The sequence below is a fragment of the Schistocerca cancellata genome, chromosome 2 (assembly GCF_023864275.1).
Source record: "Schistocerca cancellata isolate TAMUIC-IGC-003103 chromosome 2, iqSchCanc2.1, whole genome shotgun sequence".
In the NCBI taxonomy this organism is placed as follows: Eukaryota; Metazoa; Arthropoda; class Insecta; order Orthoptera; family Acrididae; genus Schistocerca; species Schistocerca cancellata.
In genome coordinates, this window is record NC_064627.1 from 942,851,445 (window position 1) to 942,871,922 (window position 20,478).

Genomic DNA, 20,478 nt, shown 5'->3' on the forward strand with positions numbered 1-20,478 from the left:
GGTTCTCTAGACCCGAACGGTACCGCTTCCTAAATGCAAACTGAATAACGCAAGGGCTCTAATTCGGGTACTAGACCGTTCGGTGGTCTTGAGTGCCGAAACGATCGGCACAATGGCGGAAAGATACAGAATAGGCACCTTGCCCGGAGATCGGACGTCTTGTTACCGTACATTCTCGCGACTACCGCTGCTTGGAGCCATGTACAGCGGCTACACTCCTGCCAATTCCTTCTGCAGTATCGCAGAAATAAAATTCATCTTTTCGTAGCAATATTTCACGTTCTGGTTCCAACTCAGTGTGGCGTTCATAACGGCGCCTTTGTCGGTTAGTCCAATCTCAAAGGTAATTAATGCTCACGAACGCTACAGCGTATTTAAAAAAAATGATTTTCATCCTCGTAATGGCGGTACTTGAGCCACCCTTATGCGACTGGCGCGAAATATGGTTCAAATGGCTCTGAGCACTATGCGACTTAACTTCTGAGATCATCAGTCGCCTAGAACTTAGAACTAATTAAACCTAACTAACCTAAGGATATCACACACATCCATGTCCGAGGCAGGATTCGAACCTGCGACTGTAGCGGTTGCTCAGCTCCAGACTGTAGCGCCTAGAATCGCAGGGCCGCTCCGGCCGGCCGCGAAATATGAACAGACACCTTCTTCCACTTGTAGAAACACGCCTCCAAACTTCGTTTTCGTTGCACATGTTGCGATCTCTTTCCGTCAGTGTAGTTATGAAGTTCGAACGTGTTTTTAGAGACACAAAATGAGTGACCCAAGTTGCAATTCAGTCACTAACTACTGTCATCAACATACTGTAATCTAAAGAACTCTTAAAACGTTTGTGAAATGTTGTTGGATCTCCAAAGCCAACCGAAAGACTTTATCATTAGTTCTGGTAAGATTCCCGTTAGAGTTTCCAATAGTTTTGCAATCCAATATGTGTCCATGCAGTTACAGAGAGGTTTCAGGTCCAAAAATTTCTGAAAAGACAGCTAGGTTTGAGTACTTAAAAAGTCTTTTATGTACTGAATCGTTAAGATTTGGCTTATAATATCAAAGTTCTTCAAGTGCAATAATAGCTGCTGAATAATTTATTTTGTTTCCATAGAAGGTAATAGCTAATTCATCAATCCGTTCTTGGTTGGTAGGAACAAGGAAGGCGAGGCGCAGGTCGTCCGGATAATTTCTGATATGGTCCCAGTTGCCATAAAAAAACTCCAACGCTGACATTAGCTGTAAACAACAAGCTTTATTCAGAACGTAACACTACCCTTCCTTTTACAAAAAGTCATATATACTCTATTTCTAACAACAAATGTAACATATTTAACTTCACTTTGAACTGCATCATTCTTCGCAGGTTCATCACCAGCAATCTGAAGGCCAATATAAAATGGATTAATACCTTGAAACAACTTATTTTTAGCTCGACAGTGTTTCTGAGGAACCGTTTGCTCAAGGTAATGCTACACATTTGCATTGTTACATTAAGTTGAAAGAAAAAAAAGCTTTTGAATTAAGTTAGAAGTGGTTTAGAATTTATGTTCGGCAGCATTAATGGTGTCTTCGACATTCAAAACTGTAGGAGTCGAAAGTCGGCACTTATTTACATTACTAAGTATGATTCTGTTCCTATTTCGAATTGTAATGACTCGGCATTGTCATTCAATGTTCGATTGCGCAGGTGGGTCGAACGTACTAATGTCATAGATTATACTGTACTGTCGAGCTGTACTGTACACTGACAACTTTTTACCGAGAAATTTTCAAGACAACATTGGAAGACAGCTTTCGCCTTTCTTCAGCAACCACAATTTTTGAAGCAATAACTTACCGACGATTTAAAAACAAACAGTTTACATTTATTGCTGTATAATACCAATGAAGACTTATAACAATCTACGGACGTAGGATACCCAAAACAATGTCGAATAGAGCGGGTCACGAGTTTCGAATGATCTTATGCCGTAAAATTAAAATTGAAGCTAACATCGAATCACAACGAAGTATTTGCCTAAAACTAAGGCGAAATTACATACATGCATGTCTGAAAGAATACGAAATAGTTCATAATTTAGACACTGACTGCGTTTCCCTTGACGTCAACTGCATTAGGTACAGATCTACTGCCCAACAGGAACATGAAAATTTGTGCCGGACCGGAACTCCAACCCGGATTTCTCGCTTTTCGCGAGCGTTCACCTAAAGCACTTCAGCTATCCGTACACGCATCCCTGGACGGGGCACAGTTGTAAAATGATTTGTTGAGTGAACTCCTTACGCTACCAGGTTTCATCAAGAACATCGTTAATTAGTCAGTGCAGTCATTCTACTGTCTCCAGAAAGCAGGCAGACGTTAAATAACCATGTCTTTGCATATCTGAAGAAGAAAATAATGATATCGCATCACCGATATAAAGATCAGTTGTCTTAGAAGACGCCTCTCGTAAAATGTAGTTGAATGTTCAGTCTTATGTACACGCTCAAACAAATTCAACTGCAGTTTTAAGTTCCACTCTTCACGTACCCTCTTCCTTTATCCCAACACACTTTGGAACTGCAAAACAACAAAACTGGAAATGAATGTTCCAAAATAATTATAATAACGTAAGACAGTGTCATGAGAGGAGGATATAAGACTAACATCAAGAAAAGCAAAACGAGGATAATCGAATGTAGTCGAATTAAGTCGGGTGATGCTGAGGGAATTAGAGTAGCAAATGAGACACTAAAAGTAGTTGATGGGTTTTGCTATTTTGGAAGCAAAATAACTGATGATGGTCTAAGTAGAGAGGGTATTAAATGTAGACTGGCAATGGCAAGGAAAGCGTTTCTGAAGACGTGAAATTTGTTAACATCGAGTATAGATTTCAGTGTCACGAAGTCTTTTCTGAAAGTATTTCTGTGGAGCGTATCCGAGTATGGAAGTGAAACATGGACGATAAATAGTTTAGACAATAAGAGAATAGAAGCTTTCGAAATGTTGTGCTACTGAAGAATGCTGAAGATTAGATGGGTAGATCGCGTAACTAATGTGAAGGTACTGAATGGAACTGGGGAGAAGAGAAGTTAGTGGCACAACTTGACTAGAAGAAGGGATCGGTTGATAGGATATGTTCAGAGGCATCGAGGGATCACCAGTTTATTATTGGAATGCAGCGTGGAAGGTAAAAATCGTACAGGTAGACCAAGACATGAATACACAAGCAGATTCAGAAGGTTGTAGGTTGCAGTAGGTACTGGGAGATTAAGAAGCTTGCACAGGACAGAATAGCATGGAATACTGCACCAAACCAGTCTCTGGACTGAAGACCAAACACAACAACAACAAAAAAGACATATTTTTTTTTAAAAAAAAAGCTGTTTTATGACTGTTCCAGTAAGTGAAGGAAACTCAGCTGGGTAATGCACTCGACAACATGCAGTTTTCCGATAGGTAAACACCGTGTCATTTTAAAGGCACAGGCATAAAACTTGCATGCAGTTTTAAATGAATTAGACTATGAATTTCATCGTAACAAAATTAGTTTGACTTTACACAGTAAAAGACAAATTAGAAAATAATTCAATGCCTATATGTGTTAATATTTAAAAATCATACGTAACATGTAATACTGGATACGAACTGACCATTTTATAGTAGAATTAACGCGGTCCTACTAGATATAAACTGTATGTTCTTGAATTTAGTAGACCGATGTTTATAATTCGCCGAATATATATTATACGACAAACTCCTCTGACAGGAGTGCCGATAATAACCACACTCTGGCTAATGCTCTCTGTTTTACGTCAACGAGCTTCTCCTGCCAAATTAAACCTAACACCAGGACCTACGCCACGGAATCAATATGTCACCAAGAAATTAAACTGTGTCAAAGCTCCCCCCCTCTGGAATACGCTGAACGTGTTGTATCGGATCTCACTGGTAAGCGTCTTCCATTCTTCAAAGCAAGACGTTCTGGTTATTGACACTATTTCAATGGCAAAGAGAATAGGTTTAACCCAGCATTGCATACAGACCTGCTGTACTCCCAAACGATGCTGACTGTGTGCTCGGGAATACGCTGAGGTGGCCGGCCTCAGGAGGTGTTTGGTATGTATAAATACAAGTTGAAAGTGTCGTCACCACGTTCTCTTAAACGTGTATCCCCATCATTTCATCATAATGTTTGATATAACATTAATCCACAGTCTGCTGATTTTGCTGCCTGTTTAAGAAGAAACGGACACAACTTATTTATAAATATCTTTTTTTAATTTCAGAGGACGCTTACAAGTTACATTTTCCTCACCTCCTTCCATCCCAGAGACTCTTGCGTCGAATCCCCATACCTGCTACAGCAAAAGTACTTAGTGTTAATAATTTATCACACATCACAATCTTTTCTTGTCCACACGCACTCTACCTTGATATTCGTTGCAGTAAGGAAGAGAATGGATTCAAATCGAATCCCTCACCTTGTGCGCTATTATAAAACTTCCTAATAGAGCAAAAACCGTACACTTCATCGGTACCAGAAGCCACACTCTTGCTCTTACTGGTTTGTTTTCTATTTGGGCAGCTACATTTTATTTTAATGAAATTTTATGACTCTTTCTAATCTGTCAAGTTTGTGATAATTTTGTAAAGAATTATAAAAACTTACCTATGGCTTCGTGTTAAAGTGTTGGTGCACGCTTGCTCCCGTACGGGCCTCGCAGGCCCGTGCCGTTAGAAGCAAATTTTCAACCACCAGACGTCTGTCTGCACTACATGTGTTACGTCATTTGCCGCTGTTGACTCGCGCTGATAACAGTTGTCTGATCCACATACTGAAAATTTTACAAAGAATTGTGTAAGTAGGCTGTTTATGTTTTCTTTATGTAAGTAGGCTGTTTATGTTTTCTCTATGTAAGTAGGCTGTTTATGTTTTCTTTATGTAAGTTTGCTGTTTATGTTTTCTTATTGGCAACGTTACGTAGCGCTCTGTATGAAAATCACTGGCTGTGCTGTGTGCAGTCTGTGGCTAGTTTGCATTGTTGCCTGCCATTGTTGTCATGAACTGCTATAGCTGGATGTGAACAGCGCGTAGCGTTGCGCAGTTAGAGGTGAGCCGCCAGCAGTGGTGGATGTGTGGAAGGAAATGGCGGAGTTTTGAAATTACATATATTATGACTTTTGATGATATTAAGGTAAATACATTGTTTGTTCTCTATTAAAATCTTTCATTTGCTAACTATCCCTATCAGTAGTTAGTGCCTTCCGTAGTTTGAATCTTTTATTTATCTGGCAGTAGTGGCGCTCGCCGTATTGCAGTAGTTCGAGTAAGGAAGATTTTTGGTGAGGTAAGTGATTTGTGAAACGTATAGGTTAATGTTAGTCAGGGCCATTCTTTTGTAGGGATTTTTGAAAGTCAGATTGCGTTGCGCTAAAAATATTGTGTGTCAGGTTAAGCACAGTCGTGTATAAATTGTTCTAAGGGGACGTTTCAATAGGACTATCATATTAGGAGATAGAGGAATTGTTGAAGCAGTACTCTGATTCTGGAAACGCACCAAGTGAATGTGAATCTTCCAGTGGTGACTATAATGCGGTAGATGTCGCTCAAAACTCAGAAGTACACGAAGCTGACGATCATAAAGAATCCCTCTTCAAATACGGAGAAGAACAATTTAGTGTAAATTCTGTTGAGCGTGACTTACTGTTTTCTCGTAATGGGAATGGAATATGGGTTACAGCTCTACAAGCTGGAATGTCTAGTAGGTGGAGCAAAGAGGTTGTTTTGGAAGAAGACCAAGAACCTATTAGGAATTGCGATACTGAACAATTTTGTTTTGTGTTGTTCATTCGTTTACCCCTCTTTAACAAAGAGCGTAGGTGAACCAACAAGGAAGGTCGAATCGCTTACGAGGACTGTGCGGGTATAGATATGCATGAAATAAAAAAGCTTCATAGTGCTCTGACCCTGACTTTTTTTTTACAAGTCAAGAAACAAATATATCAGTCAGCTTTGGAATGTTGAGAGTGGCCGACCACAGTTCATTGAAATTATGTCTCGCAGCCGCTTCCATGCTATTCTGAGGGTGTTGCGCTTTGATAATGCAGCAGCCTGACGAACGTATATCAGTGAGAAATTGATGCGAATCAGAGAAGTCTTTGAAATGTGTTAAATTATCCTATGTTCCAGGATGGTGCGTGACCGTGCATGAACAGCTAGTCACATTTCGAAGTCGCTGTCAATTTCCACAATGCATCTCATGAAAACCTGGTAGATACGGAATATATGTCTGGCCAATTTGCGACAGTGCACAAGCTACTGCTTGAAGATGAATGTGTATATGGGGAAGGTGGAAGAAACCAGAACCGTGCGACTTGGAGAGAATGTTATGAAAACCATGATGATTGAACTTCAAAAGTCTGGACTTAAAATAGCTTGTGGTAATTTTTTTACGGCACTCGATTTAACTCATTATTTCCGGTCAAAAGATCTGACACTGGTCGCACTATCCGAAAAAACAACGGTGGCCTGCCTGCCGATTTTATTACACCTAAAAGACGCGAATTGTACTCTACACTATTTGGTTTTCAAGCGAATGTGACGAGGGCCTCTTATGTTCCTAAGAAAAACAAAGTTATTACCGTCCTTAGCTCTCTTAATGACCAGCTAACGGTGTCACCATCATGAGTAAAGAAGCCTGAAGATATAATGACATACAGTGCCACAAAGGACGGCGTCAACACCATTGATCAGAAGATGAGATGCTTCAGTGTGAAGAGGAAAACAAGGAACTGGCTGTGGATGGTTTTTTCCAACATGATCGATGTAAGTATAATGAAGGCACATGTAATTTGGATAATGCTGGCTACCAATAAGAAATTTGACGGTCGACTTTCATCATCAATTTGGAAAGGCGAGTAGTGTGAGTAAAAAAAAAAAAATCAATGAATTCATTAGTAGCACCGGATCAAGGAAGGAAAGTGAAACCACCAGCTAAGAAAAGGAGAAAATGAGAATAAAGTGTAAGAAGAAAGATAGAAAAAGTCGAATTACATGTTATTAGTGCACCAAACCCTTCCCCCTCCCCGTTGGAGGTTCGAATGAAATCTAAAAGTCACTGACCACCTCGTGACCTATACCCTCTGAAGCCGATTGTAGATCAAATGATTGTGTAAATATACCTTGTATTATGCAGATGAAACCAAACCACCGAAAAGAAACGTGTGGTAGACGACATACAGTAAACACTTTCTTTTCAGTTTATTGTTATCGTAGAATCGTGAATTAACCTAATAAGAGGGCTGTTCGTTTACTCGGTCCAGAAATGAAAACCACAGTGAAAATCAAAAGTGTTTTTTTCGCAACAGTTAGTCACACCTTCAAGCTACTTCTCAACAAGAGTCCTTAGAAAATGTAATCCATCAACAAATGAATTGGCTTACAAAACACTCGTTCGTCGTATACTTGAGTAATGCTCATCAGTGTGGGACCCGTATCAGGTCGGGTTGACAGAGGAGATAGAGAAGATCCAAAGAAGAGCGTCACGTTTCGTCACAGTGTTGTTTGGTAAGCGTGATAGCGTTACGGAGATGTTTAGCAAACTCAAGTGGCAGACTCTGCATCGCGTTGTAGCTTGCTGTCCAGGTTTCGAGAGGGTGCGTTTCTGGATGGGGTATCGAATGTATTGCTTCCCCCTACGTATACATCCCGAGGAGTTCACGAATGTAAAATTACAGAGATTCGAGCGCGCACGGAGGCTTTCCGGCAGTCGTTCTTCCCGCGAACCATACGCGTCTGGAACAGGAAAGGGAGGTAATGACAGTGGCACGTAAAGTGCCCTCCGCCACACAGCGTTAGGTGGCTTACGGAGTATAAATGTAGATTTAGATGTAGAATCGCAGCTCCGACTGAGACATCTGTCGTAGTATTGTACCAACTTTATAATATCCTCGTCATTGAAGGCAGCCGTCTGAGCATTCCACAATTATCTACGTTCTCTGTGCCAAAATGTTCCCTTCATTATCACCGATTCATGTGAGCGGAGATGAAACTCAGAGGGAGTCAAGTCCGTGCTGTGTGGTGGGTTATCAAGCACTTCTCATCGAAAACAATTCAGGAGCGTCTTCATTGCCCCTGCAGTAAGCGGCCGATAACTGTCGTAAAGAAAGAAATGCACGACAGTTTCGTTATGTGCACTGCATGAAATCAGGCGACATCCCTGAGTAGGCACCCATATTTGGAGGGAGATAGTATTTTCCAGGCACCTCTGTGGGCCCACTGAGCACTCAGAACTGAAAAGGGCGACGACATGCGCTCAACAGGCATACTAGAGACTCTGCCCAACACATCTGTGCAAAGCTTCCTCGTGGTTTCCATGCGTGGCCTTACACACGTTAATAAACTAGAGCCCTCGTATATAACTATTATCTGAACACCTGACATTTCACGGTTGTGTATTTAATCCAATTCTACTAGTAAGTCTCCTCCTTTCCCCTATCTCTGTACATCTCCTCTGCCATCCCCTCCCCCCATGTTCATCTACATCTCCCCCTCCCTCTGTCTACCCCCTTCACCACTCTCCATTCTCTGTCATGTCAGTCTTCTCCTCTCCCTCTAAATCCATCTTCTCACCCCCTTGTATCTCTTCCCTACCTCTTGTACCTACTCTGCCCCCCCCCCCCCCAGTCGCTGTTCATCTCCTCCTCTCACTTCCTCAGTCCATTTCCTCTTCTCTTCTCTCTCTGTATTTCTCCTCTTACCTTGCTCTGTCTATTTCCTCTTCCCCATCTCTCTGACCATCTCCTCCTGCCCCCTTTCCTTTCTCTGTCCATCACCTTCTGTTCCCTTCCTCTGACAACTTCCCCATCATCCTCTTCCTATCAACCTCCTACTCTCCACCATCTCCTCCTTCCCGCTCTCTTTACATACATCTCTTCCTCTACCTATTGCCGGCCGGCGTGGCCGTGCGGTTCTAGGCGCTACAGTCTGGAGCCGAGCGACCGCTACGGTCGCAGGTTCGAATCCTGCCTCGGGCATGGATGTGTATGATGTCCTTAGGATATTCAGGTTTAATTAGTTCTAAGTTCTAGGCGACTGATGACCTCAGAAGTTAAGTCGCAAAGTGCTGAGAGCCATTTGAACCATTTTTTTTTAATCTCTACCTATTCTCTCACCATGTTATCACTCCCACGCCAGCTTGAGGTTGTATGTTCTAATCTCCATAGTATTTCTTTCCAAATATTAAGTAATACGTGCACAAAGTTTGGTTGAAATGGATCCGCATACGCACATGTCACATATATTTAACATAGTTCACACATATTTGTACACAAATGTCACCAGTATCTCTAGCGAATTCCGACATTCAGTTCCGTTTTCACGCAGTTCAATGTGAAACGTCCCCTTAGAAAAATTGTACAGGACTGTGCTTAAACTTACACACAGTATTTTTAGCGCAACGCAATCTGACTTTCAGAAATCCCTACAAAGGAATGGCCCTGACTAACATTAACCTATACCTTTCACAAATCACTTACCCTACCAAGTGAGCGCCACTACTGCCAGCTAAAAAAAAGATACAAACTACGGAAGGCACTAACTACTGATAGGCATAGTTAGCAAATGAAAGATTTTAATAGAGAACAAACAATGTATTTACCTTAATAGTCATCAAAGCCATAATATATACAACAGCTCATGACATCCATTTTTACAAATTTCAAAACTCCGCCATTTCTCTCCCCACATCCACCACTGCTGGCGGCTCACCTCCAACTGCGCAACGCTACGCGCTGTTCACATCCAGCTGCCCCTCTACAATGGCAGGCAACAATGCAAACTAGCTACAGACTGCACACAGCACAGCCAGTGATTTTCATATAGAGCGCTACGTAACTTTGCCAATAAGAAAACATAAACAGCCTACTTACATAAAGAAAACATAAACAGCCTACTTACATAGAGAAAACATAAACAGCCTACTTACAAATGTTAACGTGTAAAGTTTCCTAAAATGTGTGTCGAACAATGATATAATTGTGTAGGTACTTTTAGTGGCATATATGGATATTTTCTGCGAAACGCATTGCGAATTGAGTTAGTAGCAAAGAAACAATAAATTTTAGCGTAATGCACGATTCTGCAGTTTTTCGCGCAGTTCGGTGTTTATGATGACATGTCTCCTGAACTATGTGTCATACAGTGACATAATTGTGCAAGTACTTTCTAAGGTATGTGTGAATACTTTCTGCAAAATGTGCTCCGAATAAAGTTAGTTGTAAAGAAGTAATAAATTACAATGTAATGCCAGATGCTGCAGTCCTACTGAATGACGAGCGAGGATGTAGTAACCGGTACACTACTTTTCTTTCATCTTTTGTAGGCGTTGTCTGCGAGAAATAATTTCTTGATGGTTTGAAATTATGTGTAAGGTTGCAAGTCATTAAGGCTCCCATTCTCAAATTCTGGATGAATAAAGTCAGGGTGTTAGAGCGTTGTGAGCTATACTTCTTTTTCAGCCAAACCCCTTCGATTGGTACGTGGTTCTCACCCCCACAGCGATTCTTCCCAGTAAGTCATATGTGTCCCAAGTTTGGTTGAAATAGGTCTAGTGGCTCAGGAGGAAGCGTGACAGATAAAAACATTATCACAAATCTGAATTTAAGTATTACGTATTTCAAAGAAATTTTTGGTTTTTCGGGGCAAATAATTCAGTAGCAAGCCCACGTTACTACAGATAATAAGATATCATCCTATGACTAACATTAAATTAACATCTGTTGACTTACTTCATTTACACTGCAGTAGATGTAGCTGATGCTCTTTCTGCACCTACATCTACATGTAAAATTCTCTGTCATCTTGCGGTGTGTGGCAGGAGGTACCTCGGCTACCACAATCATTTCTCCGTATGCCATTCGCGAAAGGTGCGTCAGAAGAGCGGCTGTCGATAAATTTACGTATGAGCTGTGATTTATCTGATTTTTTTTGTCGTCGTGCTCATTTCGAAAGACTTACATTAGCGGAAGTAGTAAGTTGCCCATCTTTTCTTCGAACGTGTCCTCACGAAACTTCAACAGAAGCCTCCTCCGTGATATAGAACGCTTCACTTGTAGTGTCTCCCACTAGAGTTTGTTGAGCATCCCGCAGCGCTCTCATGCTTGCTAAACGATTCGGTGACGAAACGTACCGTTCTTTGTTGGATCTTCGCTTTGTGTTCTATTAATCCTACACTGCAAGGATCCAAACTGATTAACAATCCTTAAGAAACGACCAGACAGGTGTCCTGGAATCCACTTATTTCGTGCATGAATTACATTTCCTTAAGTTATTAATGCACTATATTAGTGTCCAAAATACTTTGAGCTGCCAGCGGTCCAGGGCTTTTAAGTTATTCAGGAAATACATCTTAAAATAGTGAAAAGGTATAGCAATAATTATTTTTATTATTTTCATTTTTTCATTGATTGGCTTTAGTCATATAAAAGTTTTTGAGGGCATCATCATCGTTATTGACTGTTAAAAGTATTGATTCAGAAACTCCATTATTGTAATGTGTACCATTCAGCCATTTTCCGTTGGGGTAGAGTGAAAATTCTGTTCTTGAGCACGTGCTAAAATTTTAAAAACACCTGGTATTTATATATGTCATCATCTGAGTAATGGTAAGAAACTGCGAAGATGTCTAGTGATTTAATGTTATTTATGCAAAAGATCCCAACAAAGTTCAGTACTCTCCATATTAAACACACAACCATTGAGAACGTCTAGAATTAAATTTTCACTCTGCAACGGAGTGTGTGCTTATATGAAACTTTCGGGCGGATCGAAAGTGTGTGCCAGACCTGGATTCCAACTCAGGCTCTTTGCTTTTGCACCAAGTGCTCTATATTTCATGGAACTGCGTACAAAGCCAGACCAACAGGCATTACATGCATTGACCAAAAAAAGGATAGTGCATCGAGAATGGCTAGTTACTAGCTGAAATCTATATTTGCCAATAAAAATTCCAAAGGACGACTGATAGCTGAAATCTATTATCCAGAAACCATAGAGAAATGTTTGCGGCCATATGGTTATACAGAATGCCAAGCGTTCTGTCCTCTTAATGTCGTTATTACCCAATTAAGTACGGATTAATCTTTCCCTTAATACTGAATCGGAACGACCCTTGCCCAAAAGGTGAGCGGCGACTTTGTTTAATAACAGAAGTAAAACGATTTATAAAGATTGCCTGAGTAATTTCTGTAATCAGACAAAATAGATGCACTATGGTGTAACAAGTAGCCCCTCAGCAGAGTAATTGAATGTTACGAAGAGTAGAAGCGAATCTTTGCGACCCCAAAGGATGTTTAAGTAAGTTCTAACCTCTGGTCGGAAAATGAATAGAGTGACACTGGTCGAAATGTCACGAAATTTTAACGCAATACACGTAGGGAAGGCCAACATTTACAAATAGGAAACTTTTGCTCCTTCACAATCATTAATGATATTGACTTCGAAAAATAACAGACATGTTTCAGTACAATGCGTTTGTGTCTAGTGATGTCCTCAATGAGTTAGAGGTCTGGAAAACTAACTAGCGAAGAAAACACCTTGTCTCTGGAGGTATAAGAGGCAGTCAAATGAAAACCGATCATCCGCTATGGAATGGTTCCATTCAAAAGTGTTCACCACACGCGTTAAGATATTTATCCAACTGTCAGACGCGACGATCAATTCCTGTTTCGTAGAATGAGGTCGGCTGCTGACGGATCCCCAAACGAACCTGCTCCTGCTCGTGGTCTCGCGGTAGCGTTCTCGTTTCCCGAGCACGGGGTCCCAGGTTCGATTCCCGGCGGGGATAGGGATTTTCACCTGCCTCGAGATGACTGGATGTTCGTGTTGTCCTAATCATTTCATCATCATTCTTGAATGTGGCGAGTTTGGACTGAGCAAAGGTTGGAAAGTTGTACGGGCGCTGATAACCGCGCACTTGACCGCCCCACAAACCAAACATCATCAAGATGCACTTCCTAGTCCGACTGAAACCGACTTCCACGCATGTCTTTCTTCAAGTTGTCAAAGATGTGAAAATCAGTCGGTGAAAGACCCGTACCGTAGAGAGGTTGCTGCAGTGATTGCCAACCATACAGCTGAAAAGCCTTCGTCCGATTGGTAGTGAGGTGGAGGACGATATCGTGTAACAGGATGCTTCCGTCCGACAGCACTCCTAGGCAGTTTCTACATTGATTGTGACTCCACCCTCCAGGAACTCGACGAGCAAAGAACCCCTACAGTCGACGAAAAACGTCCTCTTAACCTTACCTCAGCTTGCGTGAAGAGCTTTGGATTTCTTTGGCAGGGTAGATGTCCGATGTTTCCACTTTGGCTTTGCCGTTTGCAATCGGGCTGTCGGAGGTAACAGTCCTGTTGCACGATAGCATCCGCCCCCACTACCAATCGGAGGAAGACAACGCTTTCAGCGATTTGGCTGGAAAACACTGTAAAATCCTCCGTACAGCCCGGCTGTTTCACAGCGTGATTTCAGTATCTTCGGCAACCTGAAGAAAGACATGCGTAGACGTCGGTTTCAGTTGGATGAGGAAGTAAAAGTGTGGGTGCGGTTGTGGATCCACCAGTGCTCGACATCCTCCTAAGACACAGGGACTGATCATCTCATCTCCCAGTGGGGTGAATGCCTTAGCGCGTGTGATCACTACTCTGGAATGGAACCACTCTATGGTGCCGTTGTGCTACGTGTTTGGTTTCCATCTGACTGACCCTTACAGGTCTGTGCAGTAAGGCTAGCAAGCGGTCTTGCGTTATATTGTTGAGAGACAACGTACAGAGACCAGGCACGAGAGCACAGCCATCAGGTTTGTCACGACTTTTATGTAATGTCTTCCGTCCAAACTGACTGCTGTAAAAGGTGATCGCATTGTGTAACCAATGGCACTTCATACCTCATGCCAGGTGCGGAGTACGTACGACAATCGCAAAAGTGCAATCTGGTGATGTTCCGTGTTCCAAACACGGGTATGTCCATTGTGATGTAAAACGCAGAACCAAGACTCATCGGAGAGACGACATGGCATCACTCTAGTCTGCAGGGTTGAAGATGGCGCACCAGTGTCGGCGTACCTCCAGCTGCTACCGCCTCAGGGTAGCCGCACAAATTGTCGCCGTTGTGACGTTCCATAGTGCTCCAGATGTCGCTGTGCTGTGTGTCTGGATGCTCGTCCTATTTCAAATAGGTCCTTTCCCAGACCCAAGATACGTGACATGGCTGTAAGGTTCTACATGGCCAAGCCAACGATATATCTGTCCTCTTGCATGCCTGCGTATGGAGCCATTGAAATACTGCATGACGTTCAGTGGTCTACGGCATTTCTCCAGTCATATATTCCATATTCGGTGGACAGTCGAAGAATCTCGACTTAAGCAAGCTTCAGTGTCTCTGGGTGTGAGGCTGCACTCTAGACAAGCCTCGAACCTGCCTTCATCCAACATAGACACGCGATGATAGGTAATTCTTCGTTTTCAACAAGGCGTAAGACGATCAACTAAAGACGCCCAACATCCAAACGCGATTTGTGAATGACAAACCTGGTTCTTCATGTGCACAATATAAGTATACAAGTACACTGGGGTGACAAAACTCGTGGGATGGCTCGTAACATCGTGTCGGACCTCCTTAATATATTTGTACACAAAGGTACAATCACACCTGCAATCACTATAGTTTGTGATTCAAAGAAAAATATGGAAATCTTCGGATTTTTAATCTTTCTTGCTAGGGCTTAAGTGAATATTCTGGCTCATATCTTACCACAGAAATACGGCGTTCCATTGATCTTACGATAATTTTGCTTTCCTTGTGAAATGTGGGCACATATTCAACACCAGCTTTATTATGGGCAGCCCATCGACAAAGAACCCACCAAGCAAGTCTAATGGTAAAAGTACTTCATTTTTCTCACTTTTTATCTTCCCAGTATTGAAGATATGGCCTTCCACAGTAAACTCATTGGCTAGAGACGAAGTCATCGATTAAGGACAGATAAAGACATAGAAAGATGATGCATTCTAGAAAAATATTGTTCTTTCCTTTACGGCGATAACCTTGAAAAGCTTTGCCATATAGTTGTCAATCAGTTTACTGTTGGATTTTTCATCACATGTATGATAATCTTTACCATCCGTTCCAATTTACTGTAAAGTTGAGCGTGATTAGGATGAAACCAACTATCTCCAATATTTATGTTAATCTTTGTGTCCTTGTTGGGAAGACTTAGATTATATTTTTATTTTCTCATACTCTAGGGATGAGTAAAACTGATACCTCTCGATCTTGTTCATTTATAAAGATTAAAATGTATTAAGGCGTATAACAGCAAGAACAAAACATAGGTGCAGACTAGAAACGGAAGTCCTGATGTTAAGAACGGAGAAGAACACTTTACTGTGAAAAATAAGATGTATTGTAAAAACTGCGATAGATATTGCTATAATGAAGAATACTTAAACAATCACCAAGACGTTTGTGATACACCTTATCAGTGTGAAGAATGTAAGCCTATTTGTTTGAGATCTGAAGCACATAAATATAGTTTTCAAAAATGTAGAAACTATAAGCTTGAAGTAGAACTTACACTCATCAATGTTATGTGCAATATAATAAACAAAAAGGTGGTGTGTATGCAGAAACATTTGTGAGAAATTGTGGTTAAAGGTTGCCAAAAAGGCAGCAAAAATGGATGTACTATTAATGGATAATACAAAGATCACTATGTATTCGAATGCTTCAATTGCAATAATATAGTTCCATTTAAACAGTTTGAATGTTGTGATGACAGATACCCATACAAAATTCCTTGTACTTATAATAAAACATACTTATGCTTTGATTATGGAGCTTAACGAGAAACTGGAATACATATTCAAAATCTAGTAATAATTCACGATTTTAATGGTGATACTGTTTAACAAATTTAAGACAAATGAAAAATTTTGTAAGTGGATGAAATCGGATAAACATCACGATTATACATTTATAGCTCATTATGCTAAAGGTTATGATTCACAATTTACTCTGAAGTATTGTGTTGAAAATAAAATGAAAGTATATAATATCTACAGGAGAACTAAACTGATCTTATTGGAGATTAGGTCTAAAAGTTATGGATAGCAGCATCTATTGTAAAAGGTCTACTTAGTAGTTTCACAAAAAAAATTGATTTGCAAGAATTATGGAAGGTTGTTTCCCACATCTGCTCAATATCAAGAAAATGAAATTTATTTGGGAGCACTTATGATGTCAGTACTGTTGTGTTGACACTGTGAAACCAAAAGACAGAGAAGTAGTTCAAATGTTTAAGAAAATTATGTAGTGAACAAGAGGAAAGAAATGAATGAATAATGTAATTGTGATGTAGATGTCTTGAGAAGATATTGTTTAGAACTAGGGAAACAGTTCCTAGAAATAGTTCATATAGATACATTCCATTATTTAATAATTTCTGCAGTTTGTGTGATAGTATACAGGGCTAAATATTTGCCTAATATAAAAATGGCTGTATTGTATAAAGAACACAAAGAAAATTATAAAAAGGAGTCTATAACTAAATTGAGCAATTTAAACAATAATAATATACAACATTTTCTTAATAGTGGTGATGTACAGCTGTAGCGAAAATATATTGTTTTGATCAGGAAAACAACTTCATTTATCAATATAATGTTTATTTTTGGCATGTTTGTAAAAAGTTTTAAAACTGAAATGATTAACAATAACAATAGCAAAACAAACAAATCGATGAATGAACTATGTCAAAAGACATTAACAAGAACTACAAAAATAAGAAATTGTAGGTATAATTTAGAAGAGATGTGAGATTAATTCAGTAGAACATAAAAAGTTAAGAAATTAAAACAATACCTGAAGTTACCGAACTTTTGAATCCAAAAGATGCCATTTATGATGGTCAAACTAGTACAATAATATTATGAACTAAAGCTGGTAGCGTTATCAGAAAAATATAATGTATTAATATGTGTCTTTTGTTTCCTTTGTGTGACAAATCTGGAGAGGAGAAAATAAATAAACGTAACCACAACGATTACAAACGGAAATTTGTTGGAACCTGGAGAACTCATGAAGTAAATAAAGCTACAGAAAAAAGATAAAAGATTTTAGATGTCTATGAAGTATGGGATTTTAGAGATAAAAGCAACGTCTTCAGAAATTGCTTAAAAGACTTTATCTAAATAAAATTAAAACCATCCCACCATTTTGAAGGCAAAGAGTTATATATACAATCCGTGGAAGAAAACAGGGGATTGAACTGGATTATGACAAGACAAAGAAAAATCCAGGAAAATGTATTGTTGCTTTGGTATGGCTAAATTCATTATGGAGAAAATTTGCACATCGACAAAATATGAGTAAAACCAAGTATGTGACAGATTTACAACAAATTTATGAGATTTATTGGATGATCGATTAGATGACATACATATAAACTTCATTAATGAAAATATGGTTCAGATGAACTACAATTTTAAAGATTATTACGTGTAAAATAGCATGTCTATCAATATTTTCATAGAAGCATTACTACATCAAATGCAAGGCTTAGGTTGCATGACATGTCAGATAAGCTAGGAGAATCTGTTACACAGGGTGACTTTTCCCTTGTGTAAAAACTCTTGGGACTGATCGATGAGAAGATATGGAACAGAAATGCATGGTTTCCATTCTAGAGACCATTTATTCAATCATACATTGTTAGAGACACTGCAGTCTAATACCTGCTGTACTAATGTAGCAACAGTTACAGTATGTGTTGAAAATGGTTTCCATATGCTTCAGCACATGCCGTAGCATATCCTGTCTCACATGTTCACATCACCCAGGCTGCATCTGAACAGTTACAAAGGCAGCATGAAATTGCTGCTCCAGTAGCTCCACATCTGGAATGAGCTCTGCATACATGATACTTCTGAGATGGCCCCATAACCAGAAATCACACAGGTTGATGAGTGAGCAGTATTATGGCCTAAAGTCAGCGCCGGCACGCCAGTCGGGAATGACAGAGAGGAGACGGCTGTGACAAGAGGTCAGTCAGTCGCACACTGACTGACCTCCTTCCAGGACGACAACATTGATAGCAGTGGCCCCTCGATGAAGAGGACATAAGCGCCTTGCCCGACTGGTGGCATCCCACTTCTATAGCATCTTCAACGTTAGACACTTCGTTAGCCACTGTGTTGTAGCCTTTATCATTAGGAATCTCTACATAGCACAGACTTGTGTTTGTCTGTTCAGAAGAATACTGACTATTTTGCATGTCGCCCTTTGCTTGCAACACATCTATCAAAGTTAAGCATTTGTACTTGGTGTAATAAAACTCTTTAATACGAGTTGTTTGATTGTTTTTCTAACGAACCGAGTTGTGTCTAGGAACATAGACACAACAAGCAGGCCATGCAGCTGGACCGCCTCGTCTGATCCATTGACGAGGGAAGAGATGACTAAAATCCGTCCGGACGTTAACGGCGAAGCTACATTATCAGCTAGCACCCACATAACCTTTAGAATCATCAATGGCACTTCTTCTGGCCGGAGACACAAAGTCACCTGCAAGAAACGCGGATAGCTGCAGCCTGTTAGGCGGTGTGGAAGGAAGACTGATTCCAAAATACGGTCACCAATTATCCCAGCCCACATATTCCAGCTCCACAACTGCTGGGGGTGCTGCATACTATCCCACAGACGACTTTAATGAAAGTTGAAGACAATTACTCTGTGTAGAGGTAGCCTTATGTACGAATATGATGGATGACACAAATCCCAGAATCGTTGTTGCCTGGTGAAGAAATCAGTGACAGATCTGTGGAAAGTCTGTCGCTGGTAAGCCATGCACACGCTGTAAGTGGTAAGAGTAGTAACAATTGTCATGGAGAATGTTCCACATGGTCATCTGGCTCACCCTGTACTGGCAGGACAACTGCCTGGTACTGACATGCCGGTCACCTTCCACAGTATTAATCATTTTCCTCCAAGTCTGGTGTCCAAACATTTTGGGTACGTCCTGCATCACTATTGCAAGCATTGAATGCAGTGGTTGTTGTTGGCATGGATAGGTCTCCTCATACATTGGTGCTACCCACTGCTTGTTGCCATTTGCCTTTCTGTAAGTAAACAGTCGGTAAGCTCTCGATTCGAATACAGAACCATCGCATAAAACGCTATATCATATCCTTTACAAGGTGAGTCAGCGACAGAAGTGAATCGGACACAACATTACCACTTACTATGGCAGAATAGGACGCTAGGGTATGACATATGAGGAACAACACCACCCTCTAGGAAGAAACATTGTGTAGTGTAACTGTGGCTGCATGGTACAGTGTCTATCATAACACAGTGTCTGTACCAAAGTATGATTTAATTAACTGTCTCTAGCATGGAAACCATGCATACACAGACATAAGTTCATTAGACCTTTTTTGGTCGATACCCTCTCATCAACCAATCCTTAGAGTTTGTACATAGTGGAGAAAATCACACAGTATATTTTGATCCTGATTCTACAGTATATATTGATGCTGGTTACAATATTGTGGAAACAGTATATCTGCAATGGGTAAATGGACTGATCAGTTAGGAAACAATTGGATTAAACACTGGACATTGACTGGACCTAAAAGAAATTAGTTTGAGAAAAATGATAAAAGCACTGTATTGACGTTAAGGGTTTTACTTTGGACTACAAGAATATTTAAAACTTGAATTGTAAATCTATGGTGAGATTAATTGAAGGTGAAGTGGGGGAGAGGACACAATTAGAATACAATCAGAGATGTTAATAGAAAAAATTTAATCAACAAAGAAGCAAAGAAAAAATCCTCATGACAGAAGAGTAGTCTAGAAAATTACGATACAATGCCATGTGGAATTAATATTAAATAAGTTTTCTTTATCTTCTAGTCTAAAAATAATATTTGTATTAGGATTTCCTTTAAAACAATTATAAAACTACAATAAATGTTTTTTGTGTTTTCTATTTTAAAAATCTATTTCCTCTCTATATTTATTTGTAAATCATAATTTTGAGAAGCATGAAAAATATCGAACTCAGAAACAGAAACTGAGAAATTTGAAAAATATCTTTAGTGTTGCAAGGTTTATCAAATATAAGCTATATTCTCTTTCTTATTGATCCAATATTTTTTGAAAATGCTACAATTATTGTCTAAATATTCATATATGGCATACAGAGTTTTTTATTGGTTCGTTTAAGAGAATCAGAAATGTTTTTCTTTTTCTATTTATTTCACCAGAATTTTGGAGTACAATTCTTCATTAAAAGAGTGTATGATTGATAACATTTCCTCTTTATCATTTAAATAATTTTGTTCTTTTTTAAGAAATATTTTATATAAACTTAAATGATTGTATGATTGATAATATTTACTCTTTATCATTTAAATAATTTTGTTCTTTTTT